We start from the raw sequence: 21,981 nt of genomic DNA on the forward strand, positions 1-21,981 counted from the left end.
TGGGAAGCCAGGAAATACAAACCCCGACCCAAAAGTCACGAGGGAATACAAATAACACATACTTTAGATGCCCATGAAGCACACTAAAATCAGGTTGCTCTAACCCTTTTGTTAGAACAAAACTAGTATCAGTAAAACCAGCATAAAATTGCCTTCCTTTCTGCCGTGGCAAAATATCCCTTCCCTCTGAGAATGACCTGTAGTCAGAAACCACAGAAATAATCCCTCTGCCATGACTGTGACCTTTCTGCTTTGAGTACATGTGAGAGAGTACAGTGAGTACAGTGGCAAGACCAAGGGGCAGATCCAGCAACCTGCCACCTAAGGCTGTTAGATGGAAGCTGGCTCCATGAATGGTGGAAAGGTGTAATAGGATGGCATATTTAGTCATTTACTACAGATCCCAGATTTCAGGGATGCAACTGCTTTTCTTCATTGACTGAACAGAGAGTTAGTGTGTGACAGTCTGCATCCTTCATTTCTTTCATAACTGAGAGGTGTCCTAGGAGTCTTAAGTGTCTTAGGAGATGGAAAAATGAAAGTGACTCCAACTATTGTTGATCATACTGATAACTCTTCTAGTGTTTGGATAAAAAAAATGCATACCATAAGCAGAGCTTTAGAGGCTGTGCAGCTTAGAGACAAATAAACATGTGAACTGATGGCTTGTCATTAGCAAGCAGTTAGGGAAGAAGCAGGAATAGAAACTCAGGAGAGAAACTAGTTCAGTTTCTTTTCATGGAACATATTTCCTCTTTACAAAGAAAAAGGGTTTATGCTTTAAAAAACTTTCAATTTCTAAGGTGCACTGTAGATGTATTTTGGGGAACCATGTGAATGTCCTCATGCTTTCAAGGTTTCCTTGGGAGCATATAGTTAATTAAAAACCAAACTCAACAAATGATGACATAAACAGAATACCAGTAGCTATAACTTACCCCATCTATCAGTCACATACTGGATCATAAACATGGGGATATATTGGTGGTTATTGATGTCACCTGGTCTTTTTCCTATTCTGATTGTATAACAGTTTCTGCATTTTAACACAGCCACGTTTCAGGGAATTGATAGTGAGAAGTAACAGCCATCCATACACAGGAAATTTAAACAGTTAATGATGCATAAAATGCATGAGAGAAACGAGGTTGGAACTTTGGCATTCCAGCTCATAAACAAAAGCTAACAGCAACCACAACAGCATCAAACAACACATCTGTTGATTTAAGCACTGAAGTTTCTCCACCTAGGAAAAGAAATTACCATCTAGAGATTGGAAACAGTATAAACCACTATGACCCAGAAGCACATTTAAGAGGAAGGGAAATTTATTCAAGCTTTCAGCTCTTCCGAGCTGTCTGCAGAAGCAGTGAAGATGCACAGGCAGTATTTGCTGAGGGCTGAATAGTCAGAAGCTGTACACAGCAAGTACGTCTGCAAAATGGGCTGCCTGAAGTGTGCAAGGCACAGACGTATTTACTGTGTGTTGACAGGGCTTGTTTGTAACATGCAGTAAGTTGAACTTGTAAAAGCATGCATACTTTTTGTGCCCAATATACCTCCTTTCATGTGTGACTTATTGTTAACACTAAACCTGGGGAAGAAATGTAGGATACAACTATCTCTGCCTGAGGACTACTTTTAAAAGTTGAAAAGAAAAAAGTTCTGTGGTATTTCAGGATGACAATATTTTTTCCTGTTTAAAGACCAATACGAAACTAAAAATATAAAAAATCCAACTAACTGATCAGCTACAGCAACCAACAGCGAGAGCCCTTCAGGACAGTTTCTAGCTGATGGCTAAGTGCAAGAACCTGTGATATGAAAATCTGCACTCACACTTATAATATCTTACCCTCCAGGCCATCTTAGGCTCTCCTCTTACAGCTGTCTCATCCTTCATAAGTAGTGGAATATTAATTGAATTAGGTATTTCTCTGATTTTCCTGTATCTTAAGGCACTGTGAGACTCTGGGACACTGGCTAGCTGCTGTTTCGTACTCTGGTTTTACCTAGAAAGTCCGTCTTGGATCTGAAGAATTTCTTCTGGCCAAAGTTTCAACAAAACTCTTGTAGTCATATGAAAAGTTGTAATGGGTGGTAATTTTCCAATAAAAAATGTTTTGCCAGAACATTTCCAAACAGGTCTATGAACACTTCTGCACTGATGTGGACAAGATAGAACTTCAGAACCCTGCAGCATCTCTGCCAGATTTCCTGAGTGATCTTGCATGAGTCACTTAATCTTTTGTGCTTTGCTTTTATCCCCTCTCATCTAGAATTTCTGTCATTCTTTCTCAGTTGTAAAGAGAATGGTAGAATCATTTTTGGAGGGCAGTGGGTGATGATATTTACTGTAGTTAAAGATCATGAAAGAAAAGCTTTCTCTCTTTTTAACTGCTCTGTAAACTTTGTTTGCTCTGAAAGTTTTGATGCTTCTGTTGCTCTTCATCAGCTTATCACAAGTTAGCTGTGTCATGTCCAAAGAATTTATCGTTTCATTATTTTATCATTCTTTCAACAGATATTTCTTCCTAAATGATACATCAGCAGAAGGAAAAAAAAATAAACACCTGCTGTTCCTCTCTGTGTTCTGCAGCTAGAGAAAATGAGTCATTAGTTCAGTGGCAGTTTCCAGCCCACTTACAAAATCTGTGAACACTAACCTTACATTTGCCGCCCTATTGTGTTTTAGGAAAATGTCCAGCCACAGAAAGCCCTCTAGTAATATAAGTAACACAGATTTCATTAAAGTGAGCAATTTAGGCTCATTTCTGCTGTAAGTAAAGGTGGGAGTGTTTACAGATCATGTTATCACTTATTTTTCACTCATATCACCCTGAAAGTGTTTCATTGCAGACCTTTACATAGGGAATTTGATCCAAATGACGATAAAATTGCTTTTCTCAGGTATTTTGTATGAAGCCTGTGAAAGCATGTCATGGGCTGTCATCTCTCTAGTCCCCTTATAACAAGGCTTTGGGGACCACATAATTATAGTCACTGGTGCCAAAGAGGATTAGTAAGGAAGAGAGCCTTTATCTTGTGAACACAAAAGGCTGTGGACAGAGGGGTTCTTGCATACTTACTAACTCCTTGCTGGTCAAGCTGGAATGGTCCTGAATGCAGCTGTGTAACTCCGGGATTCCCCAGTGCCCAATGATATCACACCTGCACAGGGGTTATTAGGCAAATCAAGGTAATTAAATGCTTAATAGCAGTCTCTTTATGAGCAAAAGCACTCTGGGATGAATATCCTGGAGACTTTCTACATCCTCAGTGGCTAAACTGTCATTGTTTGTAGGTGAGGTATTAGTGTCTTTAGTTTTGTTCACAGTTGACTAATCTCTGTATCAGATTTTTCTCTTTTGGCATCTTTTCTTGGTTTTTGTGAAGAAAGACCAAACATTACTTGGACACAAATCCTGACCTAGCTCTGAAAGCAGATACTGGGTGCTACAGCCAGTGCTGTACCTGACCTGGTGCTAAAAAGCTGGACCAAGGCCTGCTAAAATCCATAAAACCTTGCAGCAGTTTACTACAAGCCTTGAGTAAGAAGTGACCCAGGGAGACAGGCAAAAGTGGGAAACTGCATTTATTCAAAGCACAAAATGGAGGAGGAGAAGCAAACACACTAATTTCCACTTAATCATTTCACAGTATGTCATTACATTGTGAAATTCAACGCAGCAATGTGGCAACACCAAAGCAATAAACTGCCATCGTCTTTCCCGAAGTTTAAGTAGAGCACAACACACGTTTGCTGAGGAGAAGAGCTGTAATTAGTGCTGAGTGACTGTTTCTCTAGCTGAGTGGATGAGGCAGACCCCAATGCTTGCTCACCACAGTCAGTAAATGTCTGCATCATTCACAAACTGCAGATTTGCTCACACTTGATGTTCTTTTCACATGACTCCACTGAGAGTTTGACTGTAACAGCAAAAATACTTTGCAGTTTGAAGACATGTCTCCCCACAGTGCTTCAGAGTCCTCCACAGACACAAATTAATTCAGCTTCACAGAGCTCCTGGTTTAAGACCTTATTCCACTAGTTAAATGGAGGGGAAAATGTTGTCTGTTAAACAAAAAAAACCCAAAACAACAAAAAACAGCCTAGCAGGTTTGGGACCCTGGAGACTCAGGGACTAGCACAATATCATACTTCAAATAGTAAAAATTGCAGGAGCCATCTGTAACACAAAACACAGATTGAGTTCCCTGTCTACCCGTGCCTATGTCTGCTGGGAACCACTCAGCTGCTCCTTACACAGACAGGATTCTTGCTTACATTAAAATCAGGTGGGAAAATGACTATCCTTTTTCAACTACTTCATTCATCTCTCGGTTATCTCTGCTTGTTTTCTGCTAGTATCAGCACTATAGAGCCTGTTCAGCTGTGAGATGATTAAGGGAATTTGATCCTCTCCTTTTATTTGGCTAAACATTTTAATCCATCTTGAGAAATTTCAGTGGAGTCCTTATTCCCACTGAATGAAATGACTTAGATAAACAGCCACCAGCTTTTTATAGAAGAATGGTTGTCAAAATTCATCAAGAATTTCTGAATCTGTCCTACAGCTGCACAATTTTCAGCTACGGTCGAGATGTGGTATATTACCATTGATCATCAGCTGAGATGTGACTTCTTAACTGGGCATGCATATATTCTACAGCAGTAGGTCAGAGTTTTGTTTTTAATCACCACTGTGAGGGACTGAGGCAAAGCCATATCATAGAATCATAGAATAGCCCAGGTTGGAAGAGATCTTGAAAGATCATCTGGTCCAACATTTCATGGAAAAGGGAGCCTAGGTGAGATTATCTAACACTCTGTGTAGTCACATCTTGAAAACTTCCAGCGATGTGGACTCTACCACATCCCTGGGGAGTTTGTTCCAGTGATTGATTGTTCTCACTGTAAAATGTTTACTTCTTATGTCAAGATGAAATCTCCCTTGGTGCAACTTGTACTCATTGACCCTTGTCCTCTCCTTGTGGTTCCTTGTGAAGAGAGAGCCTTCATCCTCTTTGTAGTTGCCTTTTTAAGTACTAGAATACTGTGATGATGCTGTCCCTAAGCCATCTCTTCTCCGGGGTGAAAAGTCCTAGCTCCTTCAGTCTTTCCTCATAGGGCAGGTTCTCCAGCCGTTTGATCATCTTCATGGCCTGCGTTTGGACCCTCTCCAGTCTGTCCATGCCTTTTTTGAATTGTGAGGACAAGAACTGGCCATGGTACTCCAGGCTGTGGCAGGTGCATCCGCCCAGTGAAAGCAGAGCTTCTTGGCTGCTGAAGTGTGGCAGCCTCTGGCATGTCTTTGTTTTCAAGGTCTCGCGGTAGTTGAGACCTTTGACCAATGGGAGCCGCTACTGACTACAGGTCAGATTCGGCCTGGGTATAAATGGAGTCCCCTGGGGGAGCCATTTTGAGCTCGTCCCCTGGAGCATCACGCTGCGGTCGAGGACTCTCCCCTTGGGTCAGGATGCTGCCCAAGGAAACTCCTCGAGGTGCCTTGGGTCGGGACACTGCCCTGAGCAGGTCCTCGAGGTTGAGAGCCCTCACTTATCAGGTGAGTGTAGAGCATTTTGGGTTGTCATTAAACCCTAGGTAGTGAAGTTTTGTTTGCGTTTGGGGTTGCCGTTAAACCCCTGGGGAGTGGGGCGTTGTAAAGTGTTTTGGGTTGTTGTTAAACCCCAGAAAGTTATTCTGTTCTCCTCTTGTGGACATCCAAATCTGTAATTTACAGAGAGCTGGTTGGTTGTTTTATTAAAAAATAAATTTATTTATTTTTTTAAAATTGGTGGTGGGTTGCTCATTTGGAAGCCTCTGTAACACAGGCCTGACAAACACTGAGTGGGATGATCACCTCTCTATCTCTGCTAACAGTGCCCCTCTGGATGCAGCCCAGGACCCAATTTGCCTTCATTGCTGCAGCAGTGCACTGCTGACTCTTGTTCAGCTTGTTGTCCACCAGAATCCCCAGGTCCCTTTCAGCAAGTTTGGTCCTAAAAAAATAGAGCCTATCTGTACTGGGCTCTTTGGTTATGTCATCCCAGGTGTTTAACACTGTCTTAAACTTCATACAGCTTTTGCTAGCCCACTCTTCCAGCCTGTCCAGGTCTCTCTGTAAGATGGCTCTCCCTTCAAACATGTCCACCTCACAACCCAGTGTGGTGTCATCAGCAAATTTGGTGACAGTGCTTTCAATCCTGTCATCCAGATCATCTGTGAAGATGTTGAACAGTGTGGAGCACAGGATTGGTCCCTGGGTGACTTCACTTGTGACAGGCTGCCAACCTGAGTAAAACCATTGACCACCACCCTTTGAGTGCAGCCTGTTAGACAGTTTCCTACCCACCTCACAGACCACCCATCCAGTCCCTATCTTGCCAGTTTGTCTAGGAAGAGGCTCTGGAAGACAGTGTCAAATGCTTTGCTGAAGTCCAGGTAAACAATAGCCACTGCTCTCCCCATGTCAAGAGAAGAGAGAATTTCATTGTGGAAGGTGGTCAGGTTAGTCTGGCATGATTTGCCTTTGGTAAATCTGTGATGCCTAATCATGCTGTACTGAAATGGATTAGAAGCATGAAGGCAGCCATGGCGGAATTCATCTTACATGACTTTAACTGTTGTTGAAGTCAGAACAAAACTGTTCACATCACTGAAGAGTTTTCCTCCATGTGATCTCATGTGGCCAGTTATTTTCATCCTTCTTTAGTTAGATGGCCATAAAAGGTGTATTTTCACCTTTCCAGGGATAACTGAACTAGTAGATGGGTAACTAGAAGATGGCATGGGAATGGTATCTTCCTATTAGATAAGAATTGTAAGAATATGGTTTATTCAATAATTTATTGGATGACATTCTTAAAACAGAAATTCTAAGTGTCATTTGGAAAATAATAAAATAACATCCTTTGGTTTAGAGTGCTAAAGCTTATGAAATTCAGCGGACAGAATAATCTCTCATTATTCAGACAGTGTAAGGGAAACACCTTGTATTCTTAAATCTACTCATATCTGTCCCTTTTTAATAAGGATGAATAAAAGATGACACATTTTACCATAGTCTGAATAAATGGAGACAGCTGAACAAATCCAGGCAGTAAATGAGTTGTGATTATGTCAATGTGACCAGTGAAAAATTAGGAACATAGATTCATTATATTTCTTTTGGATAATAGATGGAAAAAATATGGAAATCCTAGTGTTTCCACCAAACTTCTTTATCTTCTTTTGTCTACACCTAAATGTTGATGGTTTTTCTGAACTGCCAAGGCAAGTCAACACAAGCCAAAGCAAGTCAACACAACAGCTGAACTAGAGCACAACTTCCAGTATCCTGGTCTAATTGGTCATCTGTGAATGCAAAGAGTCTCTGAATAAGTTATTAGTTTAATAACAAAAACCTGTTAATGAAACTTGGATATTTTTGAATTGTTTAATAATATAAACAACCTTTTCCTTTTCCCAGAACATCCCTAGTCATTGGGCTCTTCCTGATCAAGATATGTCAATTCATATTATTTTAAAAAATTGCAGATGACTTACAAGAAGCACAAGAGGAAGGTGATCTTAAGAGAATATCAGCAAATGTTTGTCAAGTGTTGTACTGGTATCTTGGCTTCTCTAGGATGGAGTGTAACACATACTGTTCAGGTCAGCACTTCTTCCTTTAGAGAAAACTATGGTTTAAGTGCTAACCACCAGTCAAGTGAGACAGGAAGGTATTTAGTCAATAAAAAGTTGGCATGTATGCTTGTTTCACTATGCAACAAGGATAGAATAAATCAGTGAAAGCTGTAAAGGAAAGATGTTAAGAAATCAAGTAATACAAGGAATACATAATGGGTGAAATTAATTCCTGAGTTGAATGCTGTTTTCAGTGGCTCAGTCGTGGAGTTATTGTGCTTTATAGGAGATCTCTGTTGTTATTTTCTTATGCTGTATTGTGCATGAAGTAAAATCAATATTGTTTTTTGATTGCACAATCTGAACAATAACCATTAAAAGAAATGTACTCATTTACTCTCTTTTTAGAGAGTTTAAAGTGGAAATGCCCTCATCAATTAGACAGGTCCCTCTCATCAAGCCTTTTACTCCCAGGATTCAGTATTGGTCTCCATGTGAAGGGTAGTTCTGTGCTCCATCCTAAAGAAACACAGGAGACTTAAACAGCTGAAATGTAATAGTGTGTAGCTAAAGCTACTATTCCCCTAGTACTGCCTCCATGTAAAACTGATGTCCCTCATTCTGCTCATCTCAGCCAGCATCCAGGCCTCTATCCCTGACTAATGAATTGGGTGTGGGCTCTTAGGCAATACAGATTCATATTTAATGAATTAAAAAAGCACACAACCATGTTTTAGTGGTATGGGGCTAGCTCATCCCAAAGAGACCTTCAGAAGATATTGTGCGTTAGAAGACACAATTCACCACCCAAGTATCTGGTGTAGAGAAGTTTCATACTTCTCCGGTATTTCTCAGGGTCCCTGCTTTGCAAGAAGGAGCAACACAGCAGGTAAAATCGAATCATAGAATGGTTTGTGTTGGAAGGGACGTTAAAGATCATCTAGTTCCACCCCCCCTGCCATGGGCAGGGACACCTTCCACTAGACCAGGTTGCTCAAAGCCCCGTCCAACCTGGCCTTGAACACTGCCAGGCAAGAGGCATCCACAATCTCTCTGGGCAACCTGTTCCGGTGCCTCACCATCCTCACAGTGAAGAATTTCTTCCTTATAGCTGATCTAAATTTACTCTCTTTCAGTTTAAAATCATGAATTTCTTTTTTTCTCCATCTTACAGGGTGTACTGTGTCCTTGCATATGTTTGCACTGTTTTCTTTATATTCTTAAATAAACAGGCCAACTGCCTATTTTGCTTGGATATTCCTGAAAATGTGTATACGAAGTCTACTCCCCTCTTACTCAGGAGCCATGTAAGGGCACCTGCAACAAACTTAAGGTTATCAGCTGGGCAATTACAAAATAGGTAAAAGAAAATGACTCAATACTGCCATAAATGCATTTGAAAATATAGTTCTGCTCTATCAACTTGTTTATTTTTCCCCACAAGACATATATCCTACTGTACACTTATAAAACCCTTCCCTTAACTACTATAGCTTTTCTGACAGGTTATCTGGGGTTGAATTTTACTGTTGGAGAACATTTACCACAGAAAGACAAAGCTACCTTATGCTGACACAAGTACTCCCTCCTGGACTCTTCCATCTGCTCAGGTTTCAGGGAGCAGATGCCAGGATGAATTTCAGACCTGGAGAGTTCAACTGAGTGAAAGAATGGTTTGTGGCAGCAGCAGCTTCCAAATTAAGAAGAAATCTCTTTAAAAAAGGAAAGAAAAATAACCCTTAAACCCAGATTCAGTAAAGTGCACTGAAAACAGAATGATGGGCAGGTAATTAATCTGTAAAAAGTCTCTTGCAAAGGTAAAGGAAGAGGACATTACCAGACAGGGGAATGACATCTCTCCCAATAATGACTTGTGGTTACTTTGGAGAAATTAATTTATTGAAAGGAAACATTTTTAAAAGAAAAAAATACTCAAAGCAGAACTGAATTTTAGAAATTAAGCTTTTCTTTTTAGCTAGAAAATCATTGCAAGGTTAAAATGCTGAGAGCCAATTAAGGGCTGGAAGTATTTTGATAACAGTCCTCACAGGCTTAAAATAGCAGGTTGTTTCTTCCTCTAATAAGCCAGCTCTGTGTATCACATATGAGATATTCAGGCAATGAAGCTTCCAGGCTGGAAATACTTTAAAGCTAACCACTTTTTTTTTTTTTTTTTTTTTAAATAGCATCCTGCTCTTCCACCAAATTTTTAAGCAGATTCCTTTAAGGGTAATAAATCATCTATTTTTAGCCTGTAGTATGAGTCCCAGAGGATCTTGTCTCACACCCTGTAGCAGTAGAGTTTGTCTGAAAACTCATAGAGTTCAATGGATTATTTCCTCATACTTCAAGTTCTGAGTGTTTTTTTTTTTTTTTTTTAAAGTCTTGAAATAATAATGAAATCATGCTGCAATATTATAAAGACAACTTCTCTGGATTTAAATTTATAATCAGCAAATGTAATTAGGTACTTTTCTAAGTCAGTTGTTATTTACTTAACACAGCGTAATAACTCAACTACATTAAAATAAGAGCTTTTTGGATAACTTGATTCAAATATTTTTTTATTCTTTTTACGTTCATTAATGAGTTCATAGATGATTTTTTTTTCCTTAAACATTTCTACCAGTCATCTTTAACAGTGTACTAAATGTATAAAATGGTAAGTATGGGAAATGTAGATTATAACATAGAAAATATATTTCGTTTCAGGGAAAGCACTTAATACTGAAGCATTAAAAACTCATGCATCCTTGATTCTCTGGTTATAACAAATATTTGACTGTCATCATGGAATAGATTAATTTTACAGTGTTAAGAGAACTTCCACATGTGGCATCATGGACCATTGACTATCTAATGTGAATGTCAGAGTGTTTTATTTCTTGAACGTTGTAGACTTGATCCATAGCTCACTGAAACTTGTTGAAAGACTTTTACTGACTTCTGTGAGCTTTGAGTTGAACTCAGTATTTTCACAATTTTTTTTTCCCTCCTCTTAATGAGGCTCCAGGTCAGTAGGAGCCAGTTCATCTGCCAGGAAGTGCAGCTTTCCTGGTGGACAGAAGTGATATTGCTGTCACTGGACTGAAGAGGGAAAAACACAGTAAGGAAGAGGACAGAGCAGTTGTAGGACATCTATAGGCTCTAAGAGACTGAATTCAGATCTCTGCTCTGCCTCAGTCTTACTGTGTAACCTTAAGCAAGTAATTTACTGTCATATAAACAGATCACTTGTTACTTGTTTTAAACTTCTAATGTCATGAAACCAAGGCAGGAAAAGATTATCAAACCTACTTAGGTGCCAGGTTGCCAAAATTGTCCAAGGTTCCCCCCATCTGGAGTTGGTAGCTAAATTCTCTGTTTTCAAGAACAGAAGAGAGAGCTTTGTCTAAATCCCAATCTCTAGATAAAATGGTATCTTATCTTTTGAATGGGTACAGTGAAAAGAATTACACTGTAACTCTGTGAGGGGAGTATTTGGGAGCCTCTCATTACACCTGGTGGAGATACGGTGAGTATGGGTGGTGAAGTCAGGGATGTGATTTCTTTGACCAACTGTATGCACCTTCTTAAAGATGAAAGGTCCACCCTGTAATGACTTTGAATGGGAGTTTAAAGTGATTTGATCAGGTGTAGATGCCTGCACTGGAAACATCCATGTTTAATCAGAAGAACTCTATTTCTAAGATGCCCTAATGTTATGGTGCAACAGGTGACTGGAAAGAGTCTTTTGCTGTGATTATCTGGGTCCCTGTTCCACAACCAAAAAATAGAAGACTCAATGCCTCAGTTGCTCAGGAGCTTTTGATACCCATAACTCTCACAGACTGTATTTCATTATTTAAAATCAGGTGGTGATTATACTGTACCTGTTTAGCTTGCATTCGTAACTCTCAGCAGAAAAGCACAGAAAACAAGGATTGAACATATTAAGAACTAGAGCTCAGGAAGGATGAATAGAAAGTGTTTCCGTGTGACTGATATATAGGGCCCATGCCTGTGGTGTGTGAGAGGCAACAAGAAGACGACCTAGAGCTCAGATCTCCACTCTAGTGGCACTCAGCTGTGAAACACGAAGAAACATTACTTGATTTGACCCAAAGAAAATTCGTGTAACTTCATACACATGCATACATACATGCTGGTCAAGTTGAGAGGGTCAACTAGTCTCAGTTTTCTCTTTGCATAAATCCAAATTTCAGAAGCAGATGACTGACAATGGCTGAGTGAGGGAGGAATATTCACCTCAGTATTTTTGCAGTGCACAGTACTAACTTCAAATCATTTCTCAGTGTTATATTCTCAAGGAATCCTTGTGAAGAGAACCAGGCAGATTTTAGGTGAAGTCTTAGGGCCAGTGTTATCTAGGTCTGAGGAGTGTTTACACTTTAACTTACTATTCAGTACAGCAGAATGAATTAATAAACTTCTCTTGAGTTCAAAGAATACAACATCAGACCTTTTGTGAGTGAGTGAACCTCAGGAGTGGGACATTGATTTTTTTTTATTGACCACTCAGGAGAGTTTTGCTCATGACATTCAGCATGTCAGGAAATATTGTACTAGCTCATGTACACCGGTGCCTGAGTCACAAGGCTGAGGCTAGAAAATGTTAGCTGTGCTGCTGGACCATGGTTTTGGCCACGAAGCTTGAAGTCACTGACCCCCTAGTCTGTAGGGTATTTAGAGAACAACTCCTCAGTCAGGGGCCTTGTCCCTTGGTTACAGGGGAGCATGAACATTAACAGATTAAATCCAGTTGTTGTAACACAGTAATTGGAAAAAGTTGATTTTTCAAACTGACTCCTGTACCCAGGTTATACTTTAGAGGTAGTTCACATGTGTAAAATAGTGTAAGTAAGTACTGGCAAAATTATCTACACTATGCTTTAAAAAAAATAACACAGCAAACAGACCAGGACTGCAAGAGCTTTAAAGTTGCAGGGGGGGCACAATTATTAGATCTGTTATGGAAATTTGCTTCTAGATATTAAGTAATAAAGGAGAGTGTTTTGTTATATGGCATGCATGCAGGTCATCTTCTCTCCTTCATTTGACCCTTCCAGAAGTTAGCAGCCACAGAGCTGGCCATTATAGTCTTACTTTTAAAATGCCATCCATCATTTCCTCTGGACCTGAAAGGAGAAGATTTCTTCTCCAGCAGCCCAAGCTGAACTACAGCAGGGCAGCAGCATTCTTTAACTCATAGACAATATAATCACACTAAGCCCTGTCAAGATTTATTTATTGCTGATTATTACTCTGTCTTCTCCTCTACTTTCACCTCACATGCCGTTCACTCCTGGTTGCCATGGAAATGCTACACAGTATTAGTCTAACTTTAGATTAGCCTTGTAACCTTGCATACTTTAAAATTCTTTATGTTTCTTAGCAACCTGACTGAATATCTAGATCTTTCAGCTACTCTCCTAGACACTGAAAGAATGAGTTTATCATCCCTCAGCATACTCAATGCCAGTTAGCTTGTGACAAGGGAGAGGATGATGCCTTGTCTACATGTGGTAATCCATACCCTTTCTCATAGATCCGCTGATGTTCACTGAAGGCACCTGAGCATGAAGGGAGTTCTTACATAAATAAGTCTTTCCAGGCTGAAGTCCTGCAAGGATTTGCATTGCAACGGACTTTTTTTTGCAACAGAAACAAAAGCAGAAGCTGGGAAAAAGAAGAATAAATAAAATGTTAAGAATTTTGCAAAGAAAACTTAAAAAAATGGAGGTTTGACAAAAAGATGACATGGATATTCATTCCTATACCAAAGTAGCATTATGGGACTGAACCTCAAAGAAGCTTTCAGCTATTAATTTTCTAACCAAGAAACCTGCAAAAGTTGTTAGATAGGACACTGACTGTAAACTATTCTTGATATAACTCCATTGCAGTCAACAGAAGAATCAATTGTAACAATTCAATATCACAGTAGAAGTTCCTCATGCAAAAGAGGGAACTGATGGAAAATCTCTAGACGGCAGCATTCAACCATTCATCTCTATCTGATATAAAACCCAGCACTCCTGAGCATTAAAAAAAAGACATTTGGAATGGACGGAACTGCAGCAGGAAAATCTGAGTAAGTCTCCCAAAGAAGACGTACCTACACCAGTGATCCCGGAGACCAACAATCTTCCTCTATTTTCTAACTATCTGTTCTGATTTGGCTGGGCTAGAGTTAATTTTCTTCATAGTAGCTAGTATGGTGCTATGTTTTGGATTTGTGCTGGAAACAGTGTTGGTAATTCAGGGATGCTTTCATTATTGCTGAGCAGTGCTTACACAGAGTCAAGGCCTTTTCTACTCCTCACCCCACCCCACCAGCGAGTAGGCTGGGGGTGAGCAAGAAACTGGGAGGGGACACAGCCAAAACAGCTGACCCCAACTGACCATGCTCAGCATGCTCAGCATATAAAGCTGGGGGAAGAAGAAGGAAGTGGGGGGATGTTTGGAGTGATGGCATTTGTCTTCCCAAGTAACTGTTACACGTGATAGAGCCCTGCTTTCCTGGAGATGGCTGAGCACCTGCCTGATGATGGGAAGTGGTGAATGAATTCCTTCTTTTGCTTTGCTGGCATGTGTGGCTTTTGCTTTACCTATTAAACTGTCTTTATCTCAGCCTACAACTTTTCTCACTTTTCTGATTCTCTCCCCCATCCCACGAGGGGGGAGCGAGGAGCAGCTGTGTGGGGCTTAGTTACCAGTTGGGGTTAAACCATGTCACTACCCATTTACAGGAGATGGCAATGAGGCTATGTACACTTAGTTCAGCCTCTTTAGAGCCATATGAAATCTCAGATATTTACAGAAATATTTGGAAGTCACAGGACAATGGGCATTTAAAATTGAAACCATAAGGACGTTTTACTTATTTTAACTTTTTACATTGTGCAGACCTTCCTAAGATGGACTCAGTATAACATAAACAGCTCTGGGAAATATCAGAGTTTCTAAAACAATTCAGACAATGTATTCCTAGAGAGAACCAACTGGGAATAGCTGTGTATTCACATCTAGTGCATGCCCTATCTGACATGTCTCATTTAGCTTCCTATTAGTCCTGTACTTTTCCTCTCTTCTCTAACCTCTGCTCTGTTTTGTAGCGTGAAAAAAGGCAACAAAATGCTGAAAGGGCAACTGCCCTGTTTGGCACTCCAGACTTCCCTCTGATAGAGGCTGCCATGCTGGAAGATGCCTCAGGGAACAAAAGCAGGTAGCAGTTCTGCTGCTCTCCTCCTCCTTGTTTGAGAAATATTTGGGACAATTTCTTTGATACCTCTTCTGTAGTCAACCCACTGTGAACGTATCTGGGTTTCACATACATCACAGAGGTGGAATGAGGCCAGTTTAACTTCTCCTCATAGGCTGTCATATAGCATTAGATGGGAAGAAGCTAATTAAACAGAGAACAAAAACCACAGTCCTAACCTTGAGACCATACTTCTCACCCTTTTTGAGGTAATTAATGTCATATAACTCCAACCTCTGTCCTTCTTCTTTGGACCACAACACGATGCTTATATCTAGCCACCCCTTCTTCCCCACCAAAATGTCAGTCCTGAGTATTCTGGCAATCAACTAATTGGTAAATGTCATCAGGAATGGTGAAATTCAGAGCCACATTTTCTCTGAGTAAAAGAAAGTCCAGAAAAAGCCAGTTATGACCAGAGAAGCTGTCAAGAACTCAGATGAGTTGCACCACATATGGGATTGCTCAGTATTTTTTGGAGGAAGAAGTGTCCTTTTATCAGAATCAGTTTGCTAAAGAAAACTGCTATACTGTGTTAGTATCTCAGTTATCAGACTGCATGGCCTGGGAAAGCAAATGCAAATCAAGGGGATTCTAAGAAATGGGCTGAATTTATTAACAGATTAGGATTACAATAAATTTCAGTGCACTATATGTCATGTGAAGAGAGTTAGTGCATTTCTAAAATTATCACTACTCTTTACACCCTCACGGAAATATTCCTAATGAAGCCAGTGGGAGTTTTATTTGAAAATCTAGATTAATGAAGAGGATGAAATATGAAAAATGTAAAAGTGGAGAAAATTGTTTATTAAGTATCCAGACTTATGTTATTCTTACTGAGCTCTAAATTTCCCTATTATCAGTAAAGAACACACCTTTGGTTGTTAGTCATAATACACATGGCATGTAAAAAACCTTAGCTTTTTTCAATTAATACCAGTCAAGTAAAATTCTTATTCTTAAAAGAGATGTTCCAGAAAAGTGCAACAGAAGTAAGAAAAAATTAACCTAAAATCCTATTTAATATAATTCCCATAGATGAGTTTGCTAATGCAGCCTCCTCTTGTAAACAAGATTCAATTTACTGTTTTAGTTGAGTAATTGTACCATATTCATATTTACTGAAAGCTGCTGAAATTCCCCTGAGATGGATGAGATTGTAATTGCTAATACCAAATCTGAATATTGAGCAATATATCCATACAGAATGATAGATAGAAGACCAAATTTATTCTTCCTCTCATTTCACTGATTTCCATAGAGTGAAGCTCAGGGCTAATTTACCTTCAAGTTATGTTACTGGAATGCAGGTAAAAAAAGACAAAATGAAGGGTATATTAACTGAGAAGGAACTGTGTTTATATAACTAACTGAAAATCCATCTGAGACGTGTGAGAGAATTATAACTATACTTCAGAACAGCAAAATTTCATTTGTTTTTCTTATAAATCAAAGCTCAGAGGAATGATTATCAATAGGTTGACTCAAGTGCAATAGTATTAATTCACACTTGAAACAAATTTGAATGCTACCAGACAAGTCTTTGAGCTTATATAAACCCCTTTGTAACTGAGAGTGCTGTTAGTATGACCCCAGCTGTCTTACGTTCAATTTTGTTTGATGGTAGTCTCTGCATCTAAGAGGTTGAGAACACCCACATATTCAGTTTGCGTTGATCGGAAAAACCTTAGAAAAGCAGAGAAAGTAGAACAAAGCCAAGCCATAACTGTTTAATATCTGGCCATTTAATATTCAGTACTGAGCCTCTGTCAGCTCTAATGCTACAGGGATGACGACCATCTGAATTGGTGAAAATAAAGAGCAAGCCCATGGAAATCACTACAGATAGGTGCACTGCACCACAAGAAGTGAATCAGGTCCTACTTGTTTTGAAACCATGTGAGGATAAGTTTTACAATGCAAATGAACATCATCTGGGTCATTGTTCAGTTTAGAATTTTATTTCCAGATGGATTAGGTCAAGGTAGACAGACATCACTTCAGTAAACAGCTTCCCATGGTAATACTTCCCATTTGTTATAAGTGATATAAATGAAAGTACCATTTTCTGAACTGTATTCCTACTGTCAGGAACACAACTGGCTATTTATCTTCCCCGGAGACCACCTCCTTTTTTCTGACCGTCATTCTATTTATGTAGAAAGTCTGCCTTGTAAACAAAAGATTTATTAATTTCTCAGGAAAGGGTAAGCAGTTCTCCTAGGCACAAATTTCATCTGCTGTCAGATCCATTATATCAGCTAATAGTTAAAGACAGATGGGGGATGATTTTGTTCAGGAAACCAAGCCTGTCTCACTACAGAAGAAAAGAATAGTTTATTAATGTCCAATAGAATTAACAGCTTGTTTCAGATCTTTCTTGAAGGGTGCTAATTACTAGAAGGGATTTGTCTTGTAATATTTTTAGCTTGGAAAGTATTTCAGGTTCTGATCCAAGTCCTGCAAATCATGACTCTTGGGAATATGACAGAAGTTCTTGGCTAGTTATGTCAGGTACTATTGGAGGGGTGTAGCAGCTTGTATTTCTTTACAAACTGAAAATACACCCAAGAAGATGGGTAAACACCATAGCCCCCCGCTGACTGAGGTTCAGTAGAGCCCTAAGTCCTCTGCTGACAGGTCTTAAGTTTGAGGTCAACTCAGGTAAGCTGTCTTTATGCCACAGTCACAACTGCCACAGTGTAGATGTGCTCGGGTGTTTCTGCCTGAGCCCTTGAGCTGCTGCTGGTGAACTGCAATTCAAGTCATCCCAGCTGACATGCTGGGACAGCAACGGGGTGCAGTACCACAGATACAGACAGACGCTGGTTTCATCCATCCATTTCACTGGCTGTAAATCTAATCTCTTCATGAGAGTTCCTGTTATATTCTACTGTGAATGTCCTTTCTTGAGCTAGTTTACCTTGAGTGGAGTCACTAGAGGCAATGTCTTCTCCATGCAGTGGAAAATGATGTAGAGATGCCAGCAATGCCTTTAGGCAGGAAGCTGTATAAACTAATCAGCCTGTCTCCGTGTCTGAAATAATTAGTTCTGATGAAGGGCAGGACCCGCTGTTTTGTCTGTATCACCACACTGCACCGACCTGCTCTTAGACCTGAGCCAGTGTTTCCTGTACTGCTTTTATTTACCTTAGTCTTCTAGGATAATACCTTTTATTAGCAGCCACCATGATGACAAACCCAACACCTGAATTTAACTTGAGCCGTAACAAATGGCTGTCGAACCGCATTTGCCTCTCTGCAGTTGCAGTAATTTAAAGCAAGGATTCACATTGGACTTGGTCCTGAGAGGCACCAGCTTTAAGCAGCCTTGAGCGAGGTGTGAGAGGATTTAGCATTTCATCAGGCACAGTCCTAGTCAGAGGCACATATGCACACAGACATAGAGAAACGTGCCACACTCATGAACGCAGAGGAGTTTCCTTTCTGACAGAGTGGCTGTCACTTTCTAAAGATCTTATTAAAATTCTGCATTTATTAGTCTAAATCAAAGTTACCATGCATTTCTTATCAGGATTGCATTATATTTGTCTCATGTTGTTTTGGATGTTACATACATTGCACTCTTCACTGCACTCTGTAAACACTTTATTTGTTCTTGCAGACACATCAGGACCCCTTTACTGGATAGAGTTTTCAGCCATTCATTCAGATTTCCTTGAAATTCTTTCATTTAACTTAGTATCAAATTCCATGTATGTCTTTACCAAATATTAGTGTTGAAAAAATAATGTCGAGCTTCATAGCTTTTGTAAATGTCTTCATGTTTTATCTGCTTTAGTCCATTAAATTGTTGTTATTTATCTTCAGATCACAACGCTTGACTTCTATTTTATTCTTAATACTGGTAGATCTCAGCTGTCTTTTTTCTTTGTTTTGGTGATGTTGATTTAAAATACACCACTGCACATTTAATTGTTGTTTTCTTCACATGATCATGAAGATGTTAGGAGAAAATGCCTGATCTGTAATGCCAGCCTGTGTTCTGGGGCTGGTGCTTTGGTTTTGGGGAGATTTTTGCCAGCTAATGGGTCCTACAGAACTTGTATTGTTGTACAAGGTAGGTCGTTTCTGAACCATGGCTGATCATTGAAGTGTGATCCAGTGTGGCCTTGAAACTGTATTTCAAAGCTTTATGGCATGTACAGAAAAATTATTTCAGTAAGACATGTTGAGGCTGCCAGTGGTGAGACAGTATTTTTTTCTTGTGATGGGTATCTTAGAAATAGACACAAAATGTCATAAGGAGCCTATGAATATAAACATGTGATCTGCCCCTTGCAAACATTGTGCTTTTTCGGTACTAACAGTAGCTAACACACAGATAGCAGCTGAAGTTCTTGGTGATCTTTTTTTGCTTTAGTCGCTGGTTCTGATATACATATATATTTTTTTTTAAATTAAATCTCTAATGACAATGGTTTATCTAAATCATTGGATCAGCCATTTTAAAAATCAGTAAACATATATTTTACAACAGCCTTTACCTCCATTTCCACCTCCAGATCACAGATACATTAATAAGAAACATGGGGATTTTTTGGAAGTGTTTATACAACACTTAATGACTTAACAGAATGGGTTGATATAGATAGAATAGGTGAAACAATAGTAGGAAAGAGTGTAAGTATCACTATAAAATAAAAGACAAAACCCCCCAAAACTGTCCAGGAGATAAATGAGAGGTTGTCATAATTCATTTAATTTTTTATTTTTCTTTTATGTTTATTTTTTCCAAGTAGAACTAGAACATTTCATTTCTACAAGTCAGGACAATAATGGAGGACAATTTTGAGAATTGTTACTAGTCTCCAAATAGGATACAAAAGAGCTAAAGAAGTTTAAGGCCTCAAAGCACACAGCTACCTCCTTGGCAGTGTAATATATGAAAATGTCATAAAACTTTCTAAATATTAATAATTTGGGTTGTGTCTCATCTTCAGCTAAGTCTGAGAAGGATTGCTATTGCCCTTTATAAATTGGGAAATGAAAAAGTAGAAATTACACCTGCTTGACAGAAGTCTTACAGGAGATCTGTAATACAACTGGGAACAACACATGTCTTCTCTTGTTCCAGTTGTAACACCTCATTGTAGGTGATCATATAGAGAGGTTCAACTGAGTAGCCTAAATATGGGCTTCTTGTGTCCTTTGGGATTCTGTAGGCTGTCCCAGCTCCAACAAAGCATGAGTCACCTATAGGTCCTAGGGAAGATCTAATCCCCATGTGGATGTCTTGGTTATCTGAGTGTTTTAGATGTCACTTGGTGTTTATTGTTTGGCAAAAAAAATGAGCTGTATGTGCCTGTCTGTGATCTAGGGTCTAGACTCCAATGGAGATCCAGTCCCTAAAGCTGGTGGAGCCTAGAAAGGTCACCCTCAGGTAGACATTTGGCGCAGAGTCTACATAACTTGGTATGTGTCTGCTGGCAGCTGGAATGCCTGAGGGTGTCAGGCACATCCATAGGGAGATGGCAGATATGCTACTGGATCTATAGGAGATCTGTGCTCTTCTGCAACAACAGCTGGAGGCCAGCCAGCACAGCCTGAAACATCTCCAAGGGCACTGAATACTTATGCTCTGGCACTGAACCCTTCATCTCCACTGACCATACTCAAGCAGCACACAGGTAAATACCTTCAAGCTGGTACCTAAAGTCATTTATGTTAATCTCAAACTAAATCACGTCCTTTGGGTCAGATGCAGACAGCGAACAATCATAACTCTGGCTCAGTTGTAGTGTGGAATTGAAAAAGGCCCACTATTAATCTTGTCGAAAGAAAAATAAATTAAAGCTGGAAAGAATTTCCTCAACATGTATATGAGTCTTGGATGACAGTGTTCCTTTGTGCCATGCTTGGTTTGTGGAGTGGGGTTGTCTTCTTAGGATAACATGGGTAGCGACTTGTTCTGAGACAGATTTACAGAGCCTGAGTCTTTCTCAGCTTGTTTCTATGAACTAATACCTCAGGTTTAGTATTTATGCACTGAATTATGTGGCACAGCTCCAAATCTCATAGCCTGCAGCAGAAAAACAACTCAAATCAGAGATTTCACTTCAGTGCACTTGTGTACTTTCTATTCTTAAACAGCTCTTGATGCATCAAGAAGTGTGTACTCTGTAACTAAAATCTTATTCAACAGAAGGGAGAATGTATCATTTAGGCTTTACCTTGCCTTTTGTTGGGCCTAGATAGACAATCTCCTACTTTTCTTTGCCTACGTTTTTGTTCCCACAAAAAATCAAAACTGTTTTAAAGAGACCAATCTGCTAAAACCAGGCCAATTTTATCCCTGATAAAGTTAATTAAATGGCACCACAGCTCAGTTCTGCTCAGTGCACTGAGTTCTGCTCAGAATTTCTGAGTAACTTCGTGCCAGTCCTTGCACCCGGCAGATTGCTCAGACACTGGATGTTGGGATGTTTGGTCCATCCTCCATCCTCTCCATGGTATCCATCACTCTATGTTAAGGAAAGCATCCTGGCTGCCCCTGACTGAGGAAACAAGGCAGACACATATGGTAGAGCTTTATTTCCCTTCTCCACTGCAGGGATCATATGCGACAGTGCTCAAAAGGAACTCATCGAACAACCATGACCACACCACTTGCTCTGCCTTATATTCTGCTTTTCCACCCTTTCCCCCTCATAAACAAATAGCCCACTCCTTCATTGCTCTTTTCCTATGGAACCTGGCTCTGCTGTTTTAATGCTTTTATATGATAATCAGCCTTCATGAATGACTGTTGGTAAGCCAGTACCCTCCTTTTAGAAGCTTTTGATATTTTTCACTCACTGGAGTTCCTAATACTAATTTCATATCTTTTATCTCCTATGTTCTACATTATTGTTTAATTAGTTTAATTCCAGTTTGGCACTGACCACCTGCCTTTCCCCTTCCATTGCTTGCAGTGGTAAACAATTTCTCACACTCTCATCTTGCAGGATTAACCTCAGACCATGTCTGACCATTTGCATACATGCTTTAACTTTATTTTTATATGTGTTACAGAGTCTTTCTTTAGAAATAATTAGGGAGAAAATAAAGCAGAGGGAAATGA

At 39.7% G+C, this 21,981-nt stretch overlaps 1 long non-coding RNA gene across 4 annotated transcripts in view; it reads left to right on the plus strand.

Moving 5' to 3' along the window:
• The window catches only part of LOC141930047 (uncharacterized), a 105,247-nt gene extending 92,006 nt beyond the window's left edge, over positions 1-13,241 (plus strand). For all 4 annotated transcript variants that reach the window (XR_012625200.1, XR_012625212.1, XR_012625210.1 and 1 more), the window contains one exon: positions 13,179-13,241. This is a non-coding gene — a long non-coding RNA (uncharacterized LOC141930047). The remainder of the gene's footprint in view (positions 1-13,178) is intronic.
• The last annotated feature ends 8,740 nt before the right edge of the window (positions 13,242-21,981 follow it).

This window comes from Strix aluco, chromosome 1 (assembly GCF_031877795.1).
Source record: "Strix aluco isolate bStrAlu1 chromosome 1, bStrAlu1.hap1, whole genome shotgun sequence".
Lineage (NCBI taxonomy): Eukaryota > Metazoa > Chordata > Aves > Strigiformes > Strigidae > Strix > Strix aluco.